Below are 21,276 nucleotides of genomic sequence, written 5' to 3'. Positions count from 1 at the left end.
ATCACACTGTCTGCTGTTTCAGTAGGTTCTCTTATTTTCCACACCCCAATGCACACACCCCTTTTTTAGTTTAGCAGCCAATTGTATGAAATTTAAGAGCTACTAACTGGTATGATGTCACTGCCCATGTTTAGATTACTATTGCTTATCCCTTTCTGCCCTGAGATAAAATGTTGGATATTTTATGGGATGTTACAAGTATGAAACCTGGGAACAGTATGAAGTTCAGGGGGAAAGACAGAGTATAAAGTTTAATATTTTCTACCTGTTTTCTTATTCATTGTAACAGTGGGATGAATTGGTTTGCAATCTATAAAAAACTATTTTTACTAAGATGGTTTTCCCACATCTGTTTGTAACACCGAATAAGCACGTTAAGAATTTGTACCGTACAGGTTGGGTATATCAAGATGCCAATTAAGATGCAACTGCACACACCCCAAGCTCTAAGGCTCGTTCGTTATCACTCTGTACTCCTCAACTCTTTTCACTGTGCTTAACAACTTAAGAGTGCAAGACTGTATAACATCTATTCATTTTAACCAGGCTTATTTCAAATAATGCCCTATATAGAACTCTAAAGCTATGTTCTTTCTCTCTGTGATTTATAAGCAATGCACACAGATTTTTTCCCTCATCTACAGATTTACCTTGCCCCATTGCAGTTCAATGGACTATAAGAACAAGGTCTTTCTTCTGCTTTCTGTATTAAGAAAAATTAAGCAAGCAGAGGTTATCAACTCAAACGCATCCATCACTAGCAAAGGGAAATCCTAGTTTCCCCATCAATATTCAAGCTGCAAGAGAAAATGTGAAGACCTTATTCTGGCATCATTATTCAAATAGATTATTATTAACGTCAAATAATTTTTTAAGGGAGCAGACTTCAAACATATAAGAATTAGACAAATAATGTGAGACACTCTATAGCTTGTTTGAGCACTGCCAAAGCCCTATCACCGTGGTATCAGAACACTCTGAAGCATCTAACAGCTCACATAGTTGAAGACTTGGACAGTAGCCAAACCACCTCCCTAGCTGGGTCATTAAATCCAACTAAAGAGGGGGAGGAATTCAGGCTCTATCTCAGGTCATCACAGCCTGCCTTCCCTACTCCCAGGGATGTGTTCAGTGGACAAAAGAGAAAGGTAAAGCTATTGTTAAAAATAATGGTTTAAGGCTTCTGCAACTATAACTGGGCAGCTAAAAGCCAGAATTTAGCCTCCAAAACTACAGCTAAAGAAAAAGGGGCCATCAACTGAGGAACATTACCATCACAAACCCCAGTGAAATTAATAGGTGCTTCATGAGTATAGCTCTCACTTCTGTTCCATTTCAGAGGAATTCAAAATCAAACCATTTACAGGAGACAGTGAACCAAAGTTTAAAACTACTAACAGAGTTAGTAGTAAAAGTCTGATGTTTTCCAGCAGTCAAGATTTCTGTGGTGCAAGTGGGCAAGCACCACTGAATGTCACTCCCTGTATTTAATTTAACATTTATCAGTTGATGTGAAAAAATATAGCAAAATTATTATTTTTAAAAAATGTTATTCAGTGATCCCAATTTCAAAGTTCATATAGGTTACTCTTATCAAGTTACTTGAAGTAGTCAAAATACTGGCTGGACATATTTTCCTATACTGGTGTGTTTAATTAATTAAGTAATTAGCATATCTCCATTCCGCCGAAGATCAGAGCAGTTCACAACATAAAAATGCAAAATGAGAACACAAAATACATAATAAAACAAAAACAAACCAATAACCTCCTTCCACAAATACGTTTAAAATATGATAGATATTTATTTATATCTGAAACCTTACTATTCCAGTAGCCTATTGGTTAACCTCCCTACATGCACATTGTAATGCATTCCCTACCATGCAACCATGCTGAATTTGAATAAGCTGACAATGTCATGGTCTAAGGAGTATATCAAATGCTTCTGAAATGTAAAAAGGAGGGGGGATACAGAGCTGTGTTATCAGCACATGTAAAAGTATTAGAAGCTTTGTAGGGTTCAATGTTAGAGATGAATATACCCTATAGTGGACCTGATCTGTGATCCTCTCTGAATTTCATATAAACCTCCTTTTATGCAAATACTCAAGCAAAACCATAATGGGTGATGGGTTTCACACCAGCTCACCCCACATTCCCTTGCTGCCCATTGATGCTTATGAAGGACCAAACCACAAGATATGTACACCACTAAACCAGAGTGTAACATACAGTGACTGGGACCTAAATCCTTTGGGGCTAGTAAGGCCCTATTTCGAACCTTACACCCGATATGTGATCCAATAAGACGACTTATGAGGGGGCAAGCTAGCCTGATTCTGATCCTCCAACATACGTTCACTCTAGCATCTGTCCTAACCGGCTTAAGCAGAGTAAAACTTAAGAGGCAATAGACCCTCTAAGTCCAAAGAAATATCAAGGTGCTGGACACTTCAGAGCTGCTTCTTTGCAAAAAGCTTTAGTCCCAAAGGGATGGGACAACCACAGCAAATGGCAAATGTATAATTTGCAGCTTACACAAGATAAGAGTCCAAAAATATTATTCAGCTCAACTGCAGAACAAACTTCCATTCCCTCCTTCTTGCTCTCCACTGTGTAACTCCTCACTACTGAGCTGAACCAACCCATTTGTAAGGATTACACATACAGCTAGTGTGAACTAGCAACTGATCAGCTAAGAACAGCACGAGTAAATGCCATTCTAAACCAAAACCTCTTGGGATAACAAAGGCAAAATCTTCAAAAACTTATTAGTCCCTTTTTGGAGATGGAAGAGTATGAGTAGTGAGCACTTTTCTTTTGCAAGAATTTAACCAATTTAAAGGGCTGCCCACTGAACAGCTATGATTTTAAAAATAAATAACAAGAGGGGGAAATCCAAACTTAAATGCGATACAGCACTCAAATAAGTCAACAGAAAATACAAAGTGGCAGAATTGTTTGTTACAGTATACAAAAAAAAAGAAGACTCAGAAAGACAGATTGAAACGTAACAACATTAAGATCATCCACGGATACTTTATTTTCCTCAAGATTTGTCAAGTCCCACATATCCTTTCCCCCTTATTTACCTAAAAGCACATTACAACTACCAGAGGTAGGAAATAGAAAGACTGCAACTTGGCAAGCTGCCTTATACAGAATCAGATCCATCTAGTATTGTCTACACTGACTGGCAGTGCCCTCTCCAAGGATGTGTGCTTTGCACACCTTCTATGTGCAAAGCAGATGCTCTATCGATGAGAAACAGCCCTCTCCCAAAAAGGAAACATGCAAATAAGTAGTTGTACAAGTTCATTCCAAACCACTGGCCTTAATGAGACCAGGATACAAGAGCACCTACATGAGATTACCTGGTATTTCTCTCTATCTACCCACAATGCAAGACAGCCAAATCATTGGACAGGCATAAATTAGGTTGGCTCTGGTACAGCAAGAAAGATACCCATTACTGCACAGGAGACAAGAGTGACGGCCAGTTCCTGTCTCCTGCTGACAACCTCTGAGCCCACACACACTACATTACTGAGTGTATTTCAAACAGTTGAACACAGACCCTGGGATAGAGGAAAAAAGCAAGAATATACCAAAGCACTAACCAGTATCCCATGCTATCAAATGCATAATGTTCATAGCCCTGCTCGGGGAAGCTCTGCCCAGTCTGCACCCAAAACAGGTAGTACCCATCACACAGCATAGATGTGACCACGTCAAATACCGGAGAAAATTGGGAAAGAATCCACTTTCTTTCAATATTGTACAAAGCCCCGAAAAACTGTTTCTAACAGAGGTATAATATCTAAGAATGAAGTTATTGAACTGCTTACCCCAACTTTAGCAAAAACTCTTTTATGGGAATCTGTGTCCCTAAACTTGGAAACGATGAAACAATTCCTAAAGCAGACACGCTGATTCTCAGTGAGTTGGAATGTGCCTGAGGTTCGTGGCAGCCTTGTATCATAAGAACATGATGAAATCCAATTCAGGGAACAGGATTCCATCCATGTCCTATACTACGGGAGGAGAATCCTTTTCAGCCCCAGGGCTACAATGCCTCATGGGCAAACTTCCAGGGGCTGCATGCCAGGGTGGGCTGAGCCAGAGGCAACAGAGGCTGGAGCAATGAACATGACTCTTACCTTTGTACAGTAGGCTACATGTGCAAGCCAGAAGTTTCTACACACCCCTATCTCTCCATCTAGACAAGCAAGAGACATTATCATAGTTCAAGGGCACATTCCAGTGAGGCGAAAGTACTCAAGGAGGGTGCACAGCAGAGCTAGCAAGGACTGCAGCCAAGGGAGAGAGAGCATGTAAAGAGCCTTGGAGAGCAATATTTGGACCCTGGGCCTGACGTTCACTGCTCTGTCCTAAACAAACGCCAAAAAAATCCCCTTTGCTTTCATTTAAGAAACTGGCAAGGAATGAAAGCTCAGTTCTCTAAGTGTGCCTGCTACATTCTGCATTGCATAGGGAAAAAATAAAACATCACAGCTATGATGGACAAAAGTAAGTTTTCTTTGTCATATATGATATACAAAACTAGAATATTATAGGCAGGGAATGTAAATGTTACTTCACCTGTTAAAGTTTACCCTTTTTTAGAATGTCACATCATCAAAACCTCTATTCACTACCATGCCCATTTCAAATATGAATAAAAGAAAATGTGTAATGATTTGGTGGGAAGAAGAGGATTAGTAGGGGGAGAAATCCAAGCTGTCCTACAGTAACATTAGTAGTATTGTTTACATAGTGTCCCCAATATAAAATAATAAATAAGCCACCCTATACCCGTAGATCTCAAGGTGGTTCACAACATAAAAACACAATATAAAAAAAAACAAAATACATAATAAAAATAAAAACAACCCACTAATCCCCCTTCACACAACACATTTTAAAAGAGCATTAGATTAAGGTTACCAGATGTCCCCGTTTCCCGGGGACAGGCCCCAGATTTACAAATCAGTCCCCATACAAAATCCTATCATTCCTATTGAAGTTGAAAAGTGTCCCAGGATCCATTAAAAAAAATCTAGTAACCTTACATTAGATATCAACCAGCCAAAGGCCTTGTTAAAGGTGTATAATGAAGGCACCAGCCAAACCTCCCTGGAGACAGCATTCCACAAAGAGAGAGCCACTGCAGAAAAGGTCCATTCTTGTGTTGCCCTCCTCCTGTGCAAGATCTCAAACTACAGAAGGAATGAAACAATCGCCAGGAGCTTTCAGGTGCATTCCTTGCACACCGGCATCTCTCATCCTAAACCTTTTTGCTCACATAGACATAGGCATAACACTGCTGTCGTGTCAGGGTAATGTTTTCTGTGCCTGGCACAGGTGTTGCTACATACCGCTCTAATCTCATGGTGCTGGCACAGTGTAATCTTTAAGATCTTACCTGGACATGAGCTGGAGTAGAGGAGAGATCTATCCACAGCTAATAACTATGGGATCAACACAGAACCTTTATGTTCAGAAAGAGTATCACATGATGGGGACAAGCAACAAAACAACTCAGCTGTTGAGTTTCTAGAGGAATCTAGCTAGCTACTCTTGGAAACAAAATGCTGGACTAGATGAACCTTTTGATCTGATCCAGCAAAGAAGCTATTCTTACTAAACAGGTGGTCTTTGAAAAACACATGCAGACAGAACAATGGGGCATACTCATTTTTCCATGTTTTTGGTGATAACACAAATGCCTTCTATATTAAATTTATCAAATTGTTAATTTATGTTGTTTTGTTTGCATTGGCTGTTGGTCAGAGGATTCAAAAAAATAATCAATAGGTTTCAACCCATTAAAACTATTACAACAGCAGCATCACATTGCCAATAAATAACTGTTGATGTGAAGCATATGCTTGCAGCATGCCTTATCAGTTTATAGTGACAATTATCACCAAGGCATTTAGATAACTCCTACCTGGCTACTATAACCGTCATTATCTAGAAATATCTACACTTGGGCAGTATGTTCAGCATTGTGGGGGGAGGTATTTTAGCTGCTTCCAACTGAAAATATATACAATTTCCTTCGATCTAAAACTATACTGTTGCCCAGGCTCACGCTATACAGCTAATATCTTAATGGCTCCCTTCTAATTGCTTCAATTCACATCCTTCAGCATTTTCACCACTACATTTCCAGATTGCTTGCTACACACCAATGAGGGCTAGAAACCACAGTAATAAAAACGCCCCTTAACCTGGTTGAAAATTATATGTGAATGTAATAAAAATTTATTAAATTATATATTCATAGGCTCTAATCCTGCTGAAGTTAGTCATGGCTAATGTGAGTCTAATAACCTTCAATAGAACTTTACTTCAGTGCGACTGTGGACAACGCTCAACTATTACCCTTTATCAAACCAATAAGTGCATTCAAGTGCTATGCTATGGCTTAGGATGACAAAACATGAACAAATAAGAGCACGCTTCAGGCCCACGTGCTCCCTTATATGCCTCCACTGCCAAAGCTAGTAAGAGAACAGAAGCTTCTGTCTCACTATGTTTTGTCATGTTGTCCGGACTAACAAACTGTGGCTAATACCAACTATGGTTTCAAACCAACCAACTTCAAATCCTAATTGACTCATTTAAATTAACCATAGCTAAGATTAACAGGGTCACAACAAGAGCTGTGGTTAATCAAAAGCAGAACCAAAAAGCTTCTGAATTCATCTTTCTAAGTGAAGAGGACAAAAGGGGAATGCACAAGCAAAAATCTCATATGGACTTCTTCCTGTACTGTTGGCCTCTGTCCGTCTCAAGAGACAATGGAGTGCACCTCTGGGGGTGAAGTCAAACTGCTGCGATAGCATACCGAAGCAACCTCCCCAGGGCTCAAGCCTAGGCAATGTGTATGGAGCTCCTGGGATGCCCAGATGACAAGACCCACCCCCCTCGGCCTCGCTGACATAGTCCAAAAGAAAGCAGAGCAATACTTCTGGCTGCAGGAGTTGCTAGAAGCAGGCGTACAAGGCACCATCTGATCATCTTAGGGACTCCACTGGATTTGTGTAGGGTTTATTCCTTAGCCTATTCTCTTGAAGATGCCCTGCAAAGCAGTGGGTGTTTAGGATCAGAGTTTTCCTTCTGCTAGATGGGCTACCTGTCCAGGTTGATTTCTCCCATCTACCCTTCAGTTCCCTCTATGCATGTGCAGAAGCTAAAGGATTGATGGTCCCTGGTTTAAATGATACAGCAACCATTTGGTATGCACATTTGCTCAGGAAACAAATGACTTGGAAAGCTAGAAGCTTGATTTAAATCAACTATTTAAATCACCTTGATTGACCCTCCTACCTATTTCTAGATGTCAATGACTGTACTCATAGAAGCAAGAAATGCCCTACATGACATGTCTTACTCTATTCTACAATAACTGAAGTTAGTCCAAAATTGCTATCACTTCCATAATTATTTTCTCTCTCATATGTGCCCCTCTAAAATGAAACGAATGACACACCTCTCCAAAAAGAATAAAAAACTTTCTTAAGGTGTGAGGAAATTCTGGCCCTCACTTGTTGCTGGGTTCCAACTAGCGTCAGCCCCAGTTTGTCTTATTTTTATGTTGCTTAAAACCAATGTTCTGCTTCATCTGATAAGATACAGAGTAGATGTTCAAAAATCAAAATACATAAATTATAAAAAATTTAATCCTCACCTTGGCAAGCGGTCTTTCTAAGCAATCAATAAAGCTTTGCTTTCAGACCCTATCAAAAATTTCAAAATGACTCATCAGCACATCACACTAAACTGGGACAGGAACCTCTGGCCCATGGGCCCAATTTGGTCCGTGAGGTCATTTCCCCCAAACCTCGCATGGGTGGACTTTAAAGGGGGGGGGGTCTGCTTGTTTTCCGTAAGCAGGCAATGAAAACAAGTGGGCCCAGTTTTTTTACTCATCATTCACGATGGAGCCGTCCTTGCCAGAGCCAAGGTCTGCTTTTGACACCAGCACTAACAAGACTACTCCATTGCACAGCAATGATGAAGTGGGTGCTTGTTTCCCCACACAGTCCCTCCTCCCCATAGCTAAGACACAGAGCAGGGACTCACTTAAAAGTAGGCGCCCTTTGCAGCATTTTCTCCCACACTTTCAAAGATTGCACCAGACCAGTGTGGGAGAAACTGCTGCAAAGAACTCTCAGATTCGCCGCCCCCCCCCCAATCCTTGGACAGGAATATAGGGAATGCAAGGGATTTTGACAGATGGGTGGGGCAACCTGCCTGCCAATCATGTGTTGTCACAATAACGGTTTGTGATTGCCAGGTGGATTGCCCTGCACATCTGTCAAAATTGGCTCACAGAAGGGCCGAAAAGGTTCAGCACCCCTGCACCAAACCACAGTCTGCACAAGCCAGAATGAGCTGCAGCATGTCTCATGCACTCACTATTCTCTGGCTGTGTGGCTAGGAAGAACTTGGACGCTTTTGTTTAACCATGATTTGTTGTGTCATCTACAGCAACAAATTGTGGTTAACATTATCTATGGTTAATTTTAAAGCAAGAAGCGAACTAAGCCACAGTTACTGAAGCAGGATTATTTAAACTAGCCACACTCAAGATTAACCTCAGTTCCAGGTCTGGACAAGATGGCAAATTGTGATTAATAACAAGCAGAAACAAGACCTTCCAAACTCTTCCTTTCAGGGTGAAAGGGAAGCTGAGTGCATGACCCTGAGATTTCTTGCAGCTCAGCCTGGCTTTTCTGGCTTGTGCTAAGCTATGGTTTTGTGCGATGTGTTAAAGAAGTGTTTACATATAAGGTTTAGTCAGCAAACCTCTAAAGAAGACTGCAACAGTTCAGATCTAACACCAAACCAGGGTCTGGTACTATGTAAACTAGGCCTGCGGTGTGCTCTGGTCTATGGGGTCACGAAGAGTCGGACATGACTAAACGACTAAAGAACAACAAAACTAGGCCTGCACTCTGGTGCAATCTGATTTTCTTTCTCATTGACATTTTAGCACAAGTCATAGTTTGCCTGGCTTAGAGGTAACAGTAAACTATGGCTTCCACTAAATCAGAAGGGAGAAAAATCAGAATGCATGAGAGAAGAATGTGTGTGAGCACAGAGCTTGCTCACACAGTGCCAAACAAAAAACCCTACAAGGGTAGAGGCTGTTCACTGTTCACCATGATTCAAAATATTTAGAAAAAGCAATGCTAAACCTTTTGGTCAGACTACTGACCAGCCAATTAGTGACCATGGCAAGGTGCCTTTTTTGAAATAAATAATCAACCACTTGATTGTAAAAAGCCTCAAAAAGATACAAGAAGTAAATCAAGAAAAATTTACAACCTTACTTTAAAACATACAAATGTTAAAATACAAAAACAGATTAAAATTACCTCAACTTCCTAAGCATCTGGGTAGGCTTGTCTAAATAAGAATGTCTTTAGCAGGCAACAAAAAGAGTACAGTGAAGGCATCTGCTTTATCTCAATAGGCAGGGAGATCCAAACTGTAGGTGCTGCCACACTAAACCATTGAGTGCTTACAAATGCGGAATGGGTATTATGTGGCACCTGTGTTAGTGCCAATTCCATTTATGTTACGTGTACTTAAAATACACGCCCCAATCCCTAATACTTCCTAAATGTGTCCCCACATACTGAGCAAGTTGTATATCTCTAATCTAATTCCACAGTATAAAAATATACACATGGCTTTAAGTGGCAGCAATTTTTAATCACTCCAAGGAACTATACTAATGCAAGCAGTTCAATTTGTTTTTTAACCACAAAGACAAGAGGAAAAGTTTGAGAGTTATCTGTCTGCACACAATGACTATGCTATGTCAGAATTAGAAAGGGAGCTGCAATCAAGAGGTTTTTTTGATAAGCGTATAGGAAAGGAATTCAATCAGAACAAAAGGAAAGGTGGGAAGACTGGGAAAAGCAGGATATTTCAGGCAATCACATTAAAATGACTCAAGAGGATACTTAATACTGAAAATACCTCGTCATCCTTCAAAATAAGAACCTAATAGTGGAATTACAGAGATTTCGAAAATATATCTGCTGTTACAAACTGGCAAGTAGCTGGTTCTTTAGCTAAAAATACTAAATCAACAGGGCTAGAAACAGACCAATGTGCTACTTTGTTCCTGAGACACAGCAATTCAACTATTCATTCAGTTGTTATTTGAGGACAAGGTCAAAAATTACTATAAGAAACACTGAGCACTGAATGCATTTTAAAAACATTCTTAAGCTATATAGTCCTAAAACATGATTAATGGTAACATAAGCAAAACAACTGCACTTGCTTCCAAGTAAACATTTAAAGGTTTAGGTGCCAGGGTGGATCAATTCTCTCTCCTTTAAACATACATTCTTCTATCTGAACTAGGCTCAAGGAGATGCAGTTGCATTGCTTGAGAATATCAGATCTTTTACAAGACAAATGTCAACTTACCAATACTCCTGGGCTTTCAAGCGCAGAATCCTAAGCTATTCTTATACAAAGAATAGTTGAAATATTACTATTTATTCCCTTGGCTCAACACATCCTAGCACCCCAGTTTTACCTACTCATGTGGTAAGAGTAAGAAAAAATGCTTAACCTTTGCAGAACACGTACCTTCTTTGAGACAAAAGAACCTCAGCAACAGGCATACACTCAGAACTATCACAGAAAATGTTACCTCCAAGGATTCTTGAAGCCATAAATATAAGAACAAAAGCAGATGCAAATATATCACTGGCTTTGAATTTCCTCCTTCATTGTCAGCTCTCAGCATGGAACAAGAGCATCTCCAACAGCTCCTAGCAAAGCAGTTACATCGCTCGGGAGCATAGGGAAAATCAGCTCTCAGTGAAGCTGTCTACTCATTCTATTATATAAAATGCTCTCACAGAGGAACACACACTAACATTTCTCTCTAAGAATGTGAATAGTGGTAAGAAGCCAGGAACAAGGCTTCAGTCCACACTGGGGGGGGGGGGACTAGCTATTTACTGCCACATCCTGAAAATCTGCTACTGGCAATATTTTCAGACCTCACTAAAAGAACAAACTTCAATTCCTGAGACCAGAACTCTCTGCAACTGAACACTCAGATGCAGATGAATCTAAAAGCCCTTTCAGGATCAAATTAATTTCCTACTGAATATAATTAACCAGCCTTACAAAAAAAAAAGAACCCTCCTCAGCTAATGGTATGCATAATCTGAGTCCTTGCTAAGATTTCTCCAGCACCATGTACAATTAAAACCTCATGGCTGTTCCACTGATCAAAATTATTTTGACTTGCATCACAAGGGAACATTTCTGCTTGTATCACCGACTGATTCACATGATTACTTATATGTGGATACTCATTTAAACAAGGACTGAGTAGTAATTTTGAACTGAATGATCATTTGGATAACTGCCTTTGCAAAATAATTCTAATGGTCAGAATATATTGGTGTCAATACTGAGGGTGTAGACCCAGATTCTCTTTCTGTGCACAACACCAAACAGAAAGCTATAATTTGACACAGGGCCGGAATCAGAACTACAGCTATAAAAATATACTTCAAACTTCTCAAAACATCCAAAAGAACTTTTATTCAATTAGCTTTAGACCAACAACACTGTAAGCCCCAGTTTCCTGTCCTGTTATTAGAATTAATGGTTTAAGATATTTGATATAGCAGGCAGTCTTTACTAACTTCTAATTATCTGAACATGATCCAGTTCTCAAAAACAGAGTCATCCATAAGGACAAAATGCTGACCTAGCTTTGAGTCTAGGGCTGAGTCCCTGCAATTTAATCAGTCACTAAAAGTAAAGAGATAAAGTCTAGTAAACTGGGCACCCATCACTTGCCTTTCAGCTGTGCACATTCTAACTTATTTCAGAACTGCCTGCATAAGAATATTACTTGGTGATGCCTCCAAACAGGGACAAGACGTAAGATGGAAAATATTGTACTGAAATAATCTGAGATATTCATGGTTTGGAAGTCTTCTGCTGTCTGATTATTAGCGAAGGTCAAAACCAGGGTAAGGTAAAGGAGTTCCACCATGACCATTCCCTATCCTGAAACGGGAGAAAGATGGTGTCCTAACATGTTATGTAGCTCATCACAAAGCCACAGAATAAATTTCTCCCAATAAAATAATTTAAAAAGAATTCTCAAGAAAAAAAATCATTGCTCTCAACTAGCCAACCTCATCCTTCCTTCAAGAAAGCACAAAGGTAAGGGGGTATCTGTGACTTTACCAAGAGGTTCAAGACTTCCAGACTATTAACGGTATTCTTACCAAGAATTTTGATGTTTTGTTTTATATTTTTGTAAACCCCTTAGAGGTTGTCTTGCAGTCAAGTGGTACCTACTTTTGCTTTAAAAAATGTTTTTTAAAAAAATAAGGCCTTGAGGTATCTCAATGGCATGGAAGGAAAAGAGTCTGAAAAAATAAAGGAACGTTACGGAAGAGTTTCCCAGGAGTTTGCAATCTCTATAAGAAAATGTTCTCTCCTTTTTCTTTCCATCTTGAATGACTTTTAAGAAAAAAGTATTTTGATGGAGCTATATGCCCTCAACCAATGTTAGGCATAGTGAAAGGAAAAGGGTCCTTGTTTCTCAAGATACACCTTGTTCTACCTTCTTCTCCAGTATCACCAACCATCTTCAAGAGCTGAATTTAATTATCATCATCTTGATAAAGTCTTGCTAAAAAAAACACACAGTTTGAACACACATTAACAAATTGGAAATTCCATTACCGTTCATAGGATTAAGTAATTAGGATGACCACACATGTCAGAAATATGCCATTCCTCAGAAACCTGGGAGATGTCCCAGGAGAGCAACATGGACAAGAAAGAGAAATACTAAGACATATCCCACAATCCTACCTATCAAAAATAAGTAGAGAAGCTGGAGGCTGCTTTGAATGTTGCACTTTTTCTACACAAAAAGAAAAGAGAAAGGGGGGGGGTGGAAACCAAGAATAGATGCCTATTTTTCCCCTACAAGACAAAAGACAGATTTTTGAAGTTCGGGAAGGAGATAATGCACACAATGAGAAGTCAAAAGTATGCCCCATTTTCACCTACAGAGTTTGGAGGCATGTACAACAGGACAGCAGGCACCACTTCTCAGCCTCAGTAGTGCATTAAGGGAAAAGTCACTTTCCCCTTATGCCATCTTCTCAACTTATCCAAATGCCTTTCAAACCAGGAGAATCTCCACATCCCAAAGAACTGAGCTGAGGAAAGCTGGTGACACTTATTTATTCAGAAGTTTTCTTATCTGCCTAGGACAGGTTACAACAATATTACGATAAGGCAATATTAAAACAAAACAGGTCAATAACAAAAAGCAAAATCAAATATACAGGTATGGTCCTGCAAACATCACAAAAATCAAAACTGTCAGAGGCCAACATAAAGAGGAATGTCTTCAGCATACAGAAGAAGCTGTATGTTGAGGATGCTAGAAGCTTGGAATGGGGTTAGAAGAATATAGGGGGTACCATGGAGTGTTCTCAACCATCCCCAATACTTCAGAGGGCAGCAGAACTGCCAAGAGAGCACCCTCTGCCAATCTTAATATCTGAGGATCAATGGGAAAGGAAGCAGTCTTTCAGATATTTGGGGCCTAAGACATTTAAGGCTTTCAAACACCAATGTGAGCATCTTGAACTGGACCCAGAAAATATCTGGCAACCAGTGCAGTGGTTTCAATTTAGGGGTGATTTGAGTTCTAAATGGAACACCGGCGGATATCCTGGCTGCTGTGCTTTGGACCAACTGAAGTTTCCAAGCTGTCTTCAAGGGCAGCCCCACAGTGTGCATTGCAATAATTCAATCTGGAGTTTATCAGAGCAAACAGTGCAGAAACAGCCATTTGCCACCCCCTCAGACCATGCTTCGAGGAGGCAGAACCACCCAACCGAAATCAGCAGGAAGACTACCACTGGTCCCTGTCCAACATTAACTCAGGGATGAAGATGCTGGCAAGAATTTCTCTTTGCGTCTCTCTTCCCTGAGCCTCGTAGTTTTCCCCACCCCACCCCACCCCACAAGGCAACACTAGGGCTTCCCTCCAGGCAAAACAGCAGAAATGTCTATCAGCCACTGGGGGTGGTCAAAGACAGAATAATACTTGTTTGCTGGTGTGCTTGACTCCACCTCAGGTTTTATTCTAGGGGCACCCCATGTGCCCTTCCCCAAACTCAATATCCTTCCCCCTCCCCTTGCCACAATACCCCCCTTTTCAGCTCAGCCTGCGCCTCCATCGCCAGGGCCCTCCGCATGCGTGCTTCTAACCCCATCCCCGCCCCTCTGAACACTGGAGCAGTTTGTGGAAGGGACCCCCATCATTATCATCATCCCCCCCCCCCCGGCCAGGGATGCAGGGGAGCATCTTTCCCCTTGCAAATACGCAGGTAGGGGCAGAGTCTCTTTATCCATGTCAAGTTTGCCAACCCCAAACTAAATGGCTGAGAAAGGGGGGGGGGGGAGATAGATGATGACTCTTGTATTATTCCTCCACCACATACCTAAGGAAAAAAAGATATTTTTTTGCCTTTTGGCTTCCCACTCACACACACCCCGACCCTCCCCGAAATTCCGCTACCTCAACGGGGGTGGGAGACATGTATTGGTGCGGAACGGAGCAGAAGGAAGAAGGGGCGTCTCTCATTCTCTCCCCCCCCCACCTCCTCGCAGGCAAGGGTCTTTTCTTCGCACCGCACCCCTCCCCGCGCAATGTGTGCTTGTGCAGTGGGGAGGGAGGGGATTCCTCCATTTCCGAAAGAAAAGGGGGGAGAGAGAGAGAGAGAAAGGAGGGGAGGCTCTTTCTCCCCTCCCCCTTTCCCCCCATTCCACGCCTGAGGTAAACTGCGGCGGTGGGGGGCGTGGGGGGGTTTCGCCCCTGCCCCCTCGGGATGAGGCAGGATCGGGGGAGGGGCGCCTTTGCCGCCGCCTCATTGTTCGCTCCCCTCAGTGGGGACCGGGGCGGGGTGCGGAGGGCGGCGGGGAAGGCGAGGCAGGCGAGCGGGGTCTGGGCGGGGAGGCTCCCGGCGGAGGCACCTACCAGCTCGGCGGCGGCGGCAGCAGCAGCGGGTCCTGGCCGGGCTCTCGGGGCGGGGCGGAGAAGGACCCGAGGCGGCAGCGGGAGGAGAAGGAGGCGGCGCCATGTTCCCCTCCTTCCTTCCTTCCTCTCTCCCTCTCCTTTCCTTCCTTCCTTCCTCCCTTCCTTTCCTTCCCCCGGCGCGGTGAGAGGAGGAGGAGGAGGGTATCGGTGGGTGGGGTGAAGCGAGGGAAGAAAAGCGGCCTTGTAATGGCGGCGGCTGAGGCGGATTCTTTTCCCCCCTCACAAGGAGCAGTAGCGGCGGCGGCGGCGGCGGCAGTGGCACCATCGACCGAAGGAGAGAGAGAGACAGGGCGCGAGACCGCCTCTGTGTGTGTGTGTGTGTGTGTGTTGCGCGTGCGCGCGACGAGCCCAGCGAGCAAGCGGGGCGGGAGGGGGAAGACAGGAGGAGGAGGAGGAGAAGAAGCTGCTGTTGCGGCTGGCGGCGTGCGCGCGCCGGCGGAGGGGAGAGAAGTGGGCGGGGCGGGCTGCGGCGTGAGGGGGGAGTAGTGGGCGGGGCTCCGGAACCTCTATTCAGAGAGAGAGGGAGAGTGCGCGCGCGCGCATGCAGGCATGCGAGGCAGGTTTGCATGCACAGAAGCGATACGGGACTTTGCAGAGGCGCGCGCGCGCGCGCGGGTCACCTCCTCCCCGCTGGGGGGGGGGGCTTTTGCGCGCGCAGGGGCGGTCCACCGGCTAAGGCTTTTTCCTCTTTTTTTTGCATGCATGCAAGGGAAGAGGAGGAGGAGAGGCGGGGCGGCTAACGGGGAGAAGCGCTTGCTGCAAGAGGCTGGCACGCGAGCCCGAGCTTGTAGCCAAGATCGTGGGGGGAGGGGGAAGGCGGGGTTGCAAAGGAACCCACCCGCGCACGCCCCTGGCGGATCCGTAGGATCGCGGTGTCTCTGCCTTTGCGCGCCTTTGAACCCCGCCGGCGCGCGCGCGCACCCGCGCCCTCCCTGCCAAACGTTGTTGCCCAGGCAAGATGCGGGCGATCCCTCGCAGCAGCGCGCATCCTGGCGCAGGGTGCGCCTCGGATAGCCAAGGGCCGCCGAAAGTGCTGCAGCTGCTGCGGACGGTTTGAAAACCAAATGCAAGGATCCGGAAGTCGGGGGTTCGTGCCGCTCTCCCCCCCCCCTTCCTTAAGGATGTGCTACATGAGCAACAAAAACCACCAGCAATAAAACAGAAGCATCCACTGTATTCTAGATTAGGGGGTCAGCAGCTGGAGGACAAGCTTTGGCGGGGGGGGGCAGATGACGTAGCGAGGGGAGGCTGTTAGCCGGTCCTGCTCTAGGCCAAAGCAACTTCCCCTGGTCAGTTCTGGCTTGGGCTGATGGGAGTTGGAGTCCAAAAGAGCTGGAGGGCACCAGGTCTGGGCAAAATGATAGTGGCAGAAGTTATCTGTGACACAGAAGCATCCCAGAAAACTTCTTTTGGAGGGGTGAGGAGCAAACTTTTTGTTGCATTTATTACATTTACATTGAAGGGACGTCCAACTCCCAATAGAATGCGATCTACACACAGTATAAAAAAACTAAATAAAAAAATTCCTTCCAGCAGCACCTTAGAGACCAACTAAGTTAGTTATTGGAATGAGCTTTTGTGTGCATGCACACTTCTTACCTGTAACTAGAACTATGGACGGCTACTACCTGTGTATAAAAAAATTGGCAGAGATCTACCCATTATCGTAAAAAGACTGGGAGTGATCTACCCAAAGTTGTGGAGGTTTTTTGTAGGAAGCCAAAGTTAGCTTCTTGGGGTTTTTTGTAAGGAGATCGCTGGGGGACCAGAGATCTACCATGATCTACCTGTTGGACAAGCCTGGCTTCTTACATTGATTACATGCTCATACGTGATTTATGCAGGGTTGGAATAGAATCCCAGGTATCTTTTGGCCTAACTTCCTAAAATATACGCATGAAGAGCCTGACTGCTGGATCTAACCAGCAGCCCGTCTGGTTGAGCAACCTGTTCTCGCAGAGGCCAACTGGATGCCTGCAGGGGAAGCCTGGGAGCTTCCTATCAAGCCATCATACCCAATATGATGGGCAAAAGCTCTCTGGGGTCCCAGGCAACATTCCCACCCTCCCGTTTAACTGGAAATGATGGCACCTTCAGCATGCAAGGCATATGTTCTGCATCTCAGGAGGAAAAAGTGGGATATAAATGTAATAATCAGTTGGGGAGGGAATTGCCATTATTACTTCCTTTTCCATTTTTGAAGAACAGTTCCCCCCTCCCCAACTGGAGTCTTATGATGCAATCCCATGCCTGTTTAAAAGGTAAAGGGACCCCTGACCATTAGGTCCAGTCGTGGCCGACTCGGGGGTTGCGGTGCTCATCTCGCTTTATTGGCCGAGGGAGCCGGCATACAGCTTCCGGGTCATGTGGCCAGCATGACTAAGCCGCTTCTGGCGAACCAGAGCAGCGCACGGAAACGCCGTTTACCTTCCCGCCGGAGCGGTACCTATTTATCTACTTGCACTTTGACGTGCTTTCGAACTGCTAGGTTGGCAGGAGCAGGGACCGAGCAACGGGAGCTCACCCCGTGGCAGGGATTTGAACTGCCGACCTTCTGATCGGCAAGCCCTAGGCTCTGTGGTTTAGACCACAGCACCACCCACATCTTCTGTTTACTCAGAAGCAAATCCCACTGTGTTCAATGGGGCTTCACCCACCCACCCCAGTAAGTGCATTTAGACTTCGGCTGCAATCCTTATGCCCACCTACTAAGAAGTAAGCCCAACAGGATTCGTTTGGATTTACATCTAAGAAGACACACATAAGCACTGTTACCACAGTCCTATCCACATTTACTTGAGAGTAACCTTCATTGAACTGTGTGACTGCCAAACCAACGTGCATATGGTCAGGGTGTTAAATATATATTATCACAGAATTATAGACTTGGAAGGGACCACGAGGGTCTTCTCGTCCAACCCCGTCGGCATGCAGGAATCTGCGGGAATCTTTTGCCCAGCGTGGAGCAAAAGGTCACGATCCTGAGATTAAAAGCCTCATGCTCCAAAACTGAATTACCTGGAGATTTAAATTCTGTGCTTCTAGAAACTGATCCGCCCCCTTAATCATTCACAATTTTTGTGACTTGATGAAAAGATCAAGGTATCAAAATTTCCGAAAGAACTCTTATTTAAAAACAAACTCTCAGCTGTGCAGTGTACCAAGATCCCTTTGTCTGCACTTAAAAACTGGCATTGGTTAGAAATCTGGCAGAGCCTCACCCATCCATGACACAGCTTCCACAGCTTTTAGCGTTCTGGCGAGACAGCTGGGGCTGAAATCCTTTCTGCCACAACGAGCGCAGTAAATGTATCATAACTATTGATGTGGCTTCTTAATATAGATAACCCGCATGCTAATTGCATAATGCAGAGTCGCTTTGCCCTGTACAGAGCCTGCCCCTGGAAAATGATCACATCACACAGACCAGAAGCTAATGTCAGCTCACTTAAAGACCTTCTGGGGCTTAATAGATAGCAAAGGTTTTCCAATGGCCTTCTTAAAAATAACGAATTCCAAATAGAGCATAACGTGACCTGGTGACCACCGGTGTAAATGGCTTTATAACAAATTAATGTGGAGTTCTATTAATGGCTGTTTGTCATGATGGCCTCAGCCCAGTATACCTGAAGGAGCGTCTCCACCCCCATCGTTCTGCCCGGACACTGACGTCCAGCGCCGAGGGCCTTGTGACGGTTCCCTCATTGCGAGAAGCAAAGCTACAGGGAACCAGGCAGAGGGCCTTTTTGGTAGTGGCACCCGCCCTGTGGAATGTCCTCCCATCAGATGTCAAAGAGATAAATAACTACCTGACATTCAGAAGACATCTGAAGGCAGCCGTGTTCAGGGAAGTTTGTGACATTTTAGTGTATTTTTGCTCTCTGTGGAAGCCGCCCGGAGTGGCTGGGGAAACCCAGCCAGATGGGCGGGGTACAAATAATAAATTATTATTATTATTATTATTATTATTATTATTATTATTAAGCTTCCAAGTTCAGAGGCAGTCTACCCGACTTACAGACTTCCTGGTGGCTTCTGTCCGGCTACTGTGAGAAGACGGCTGCTGAATTGGATGGACCCCTGATCTGATCCATCAAGGCAGATTATATGATAAATTAATGAAGTGGAGAAATTAACGGAGGAAGAGAGGCTATGTGGAGCCGTCCCACGGTAGCAGAGTGCATATTCTACGTGGTCCCGGGTTCAAACCCTGGAGAGCCAGTGTGGTGCAATGGTTAGAGTGCTAGACCAGGTCCAGGGAGACCAGGGTTCGAATCCCCACTCCCGCCATGAAGCTCACTGGGTGACCTTGGGCCAGTCACCATCTCTTAGCCTAGCCTACCTCATTGGGTTATTACGATGATGAAATGGTGAGGAGGAGAACCATGTACACCGCACCTTGAGCTTCTTGGTAGATAAAGGTGGTATGGAAATTTATTTATTACTAGTTATTTATTGAATTTATATACCGCCCTATACCCAGAGGTCTCAGGGCAGTTCAAGGAACAAAATCAAAATATTAAACCACAAAATATATCTTCTTCTTTGGCGATTCCTCGTAGCCAAGTAAGATTGTCTTCCATAAACACGGTTTTAACAATGAGTCCATAAGTGACTGTGGAGGCCAGTTCTGGATCCACACGTCCTTCCACAGTGGGGGCATTGGTTCCCATGCGGGAGCTGATCATGGTGTGGATTTGCCAAGCGTGCCTTCCTCTTAGCACGTTTCTCCCTTTCGTCCTGAGTTCGAGTGTCTTCAAAGCCCATGACACCTTTGGTAAAGGCTGTTTTCCAACTGGAGCACTCTCAGGCCAGTGTTTCCCAGTTGTCGGTATTTATACTACATTTTTTTAGATTTGCCTTGAGACGGTCTTTAAACCTCTTTTGTTGAAAATCAGCATTACGCTTTCCATTTTTAAGTTCGGAATAGAGTAGTTGCTTTGGAAGATGATAATCAGGCATCCGCACAACATGACCAGTCCAACAAAGTTGATGTTGAAGAATCATTGATCACAAAATATATAACCAACATATAAACAACAACCCCCCTCCGCAAAAAAATCCCACATTTTAAAAGGGCATAAGATGTCAATCAAATCAACCAAAGGCCTTGGTTAAAAAGGAACGTTTTTGCCTGGCGCCTAAAGGTGTATAACGAAGGCACCAGGTGAACTTCCCTGAGGAGAACATTCAACAAATGGGGAGCCACTGCAGAGAAGGCCCCGTTCTCGTGTTGCCACCAAGAAGGGCCTCAGAAGATGATCTCAGGGTCTGGGTGGGATCATATGGAAAGAGGCAGTCCTTAAGGTATTGCGGTCCTGAGCAATGTGACAAACAAAATCAGTATAAAATAAAATCGGTGTGTCCAAGTAGGAGCGGTCAAGACTCCTGGAGAGCTGTTGCCAATAGGCCAATGCTTTGACCTGAAAGAAGGTGGATTCCTATATTCAGATCCTGGGGACAGGTAACCAGGCCAAGTGGGGGGGTGTTGCTTGTGTCACACCTTGATCTCCATCCTTCCTGCAGACATCCATCGCTGGCCGCTGTAGTGAGAGCAATGTAATAAACTAGATGGGACCTTTGGCAGGCCTCCTTATTCTGTCATACAAAGATCAACTGCCTCGTTTTGTACAGTGCCAAGCACCAGTGCTCTATAAACAGGTGGCAGCAGCATGGAATGTAACCGTAATAATAATTAACAAGAAGGGCAAACAAGCCTTGTGCTTAGAATTCCTCAGCTGTTGTTTATGCTGCCCCAAGTCCCTCCCATACACCGAAGCCCCTCCTGCATGAGGAAAGGCCTTGGAAGGGGGCACCAGATGGCAGCAGCATCTCACAGGAGTTTTTGGCCCTGGGTGGCTAAATATTTGCCCATGTTCTTACATGGTGGGAGGCAGGAAGGAGGCAAATTTTCTTCCTTCATCCCTTGGAGAAAAGGAGCTGGGTGCCTAAATTCAGATCCACACTGCATTTAAAACACATTAGGTAAAGGTACCCCTGCCCGTATGGGCCAGTCGTGTTGTGGGTTGTGCGCCCATCTCACTTAAGAGGCCGGGGGCCAGCGCTGTCCGAAGACACTTCCGGGTCATGTGGCCAGCGTGACAAGCTGCATCTGGCGAGCCAGCGCAGCACACGGAA

At 44.3% G+C, this 21,276-nt stretch overlaps 1 protein-coding gene across 1 annotated transcript in view; it reads right to left on the bottom strand.

Moving 5' to 3' along the window:
* The window catches only part of ARHGAP35 (Rho GTPase activating protein 35), an 82,974-nt gene extending 67,535 nt beyond the window's left edge, over positions 1–15,439 (bottom strand). The window contains exon 1 of the mRNA XM_053401873.1: positions 15,079–15,439. The gene's annotated coding sequence lies outside the window, so the exon portion shown is untranslated. The remainder of the gene's footprint in view (positions 1–15,078) is intronic.
* Positions 15,440–21,276: the final 5,837 nt, after the last annotated feature.

The sequence above is a fragment of the Podarcis raffonei genome, chromosome 8 (assembly GCF_027172205.1).
Source record: "Podarcis raffonei isolate rPodRaf1 chromosome 8, rPodRaf1.pri, whole genome shotgun sequence".
Classification (NCBI taxonomy): Eukaryota; Metazoa; Chordata; class Lepidosauria; order Squamata; family Lacertidae; genus Podarcis; species Podarcis raffonei.
Note: the sequence above shows the minus strand (reverse complement) of the source record. Positions and strands in the feature narration are given on the sequence as shown.